The following is a 742-nucleotide window of genomic DNA, read 5'->3' on the forward strand; positions in this document are numbered from 1 at the left end:
TGTCTGCGAATAGCCCCACCAGCTGATCTACGCAGGATCAGAATGCTCGACGGGTACCCCATCTGGGCCAGTCGCTTTCCGTGGGTTGACCTTTGAGAAAGCTGCTCTGACATCTGCAGCGGTGACCCCAGATACAGGTTCTTCCAGGGTGGAGGGCATGCTCTCTCTGAGCTCTTGCTCAAAATTTTTTTTTTTTAAACTTTATTCCAATCCAATCAAGTCAAATTAAACCCAATTCAGAGACCCAACAAGTTGGGACATTCCCGATCCAAGCTGACAAGACAGGGCTCTCACCTCCTGTCTTGGGCTTGATCTACATGATCCAAGCTGACTGGAGTAGGTGTAGCTCCTCCTCCAGGGCTTGATCTTATTTGCATCTTAGCCAAATGGCCGAGATGCCGCTTTAAAAAATTGCTTCAAATGAAGCTGAAATGTAACCTAATGACTTCAACCAAGTGCAGCATATCGATACTACACTTGATCTTAGCCAAAAGGCCGAGAAATGGGCATAGAATGCATTGAGCTCATCAGGGAGGGGTGCATTGGAGCCGGCGGTTTTACATGTCTTCATCCTGTAGCCTGTTATGTCTTGTAGACCTTGCCATAGTCGGCGGGGGTCGGTGTGGCTAACCTGATACTCTAGCTTGGTCCGGTACTGTCTTTTACATCTTTGATGGACATCTGGCTTTCTTGTCTAGGTCAGTGTCGTCTGGCTTGAATGCCTCAGACTTCAGAAAGTAGT

The 742-nt window shown here is 48.0% G+C and overlaps 1 non-coding gene across 1 annotated transcript; it reads right to left on the reverse strand.

Moving 5' to 3' along the window:
• Nucleotides 1–315: 315 nt before the first annotated feature.
• Nucleotides 316–507, reverse strand: LOC145343639 (U2 spliceosomal RNA). The gene has a single exon (XR_013886768.1). It is a non-coding gene; the product is annotated as a U2 spliceosomal RNA (small nuclear RNA).
• Nucleotides 508–742: the final 235 nt, after the last annotated feature.

The sequence above is a fragment of the Carcharhinus amblyrhynchos genome, chromosome 5 (genome assembly GCF_965287045.1).
Source record: "Carcharhinus amblyrhynchos chromosome 5, sCarAmb.v2.hapA, whole genome shotgun sequence".
NCBI classification, from domain to species: domain Eukaryota; kingdom Metazoa; phylum Chordata; class Chondrichthyes; order Carcharhiniformes; family Carcharhinidae; genus Carcharhinus; species Carcharhinus amblyrhynchos.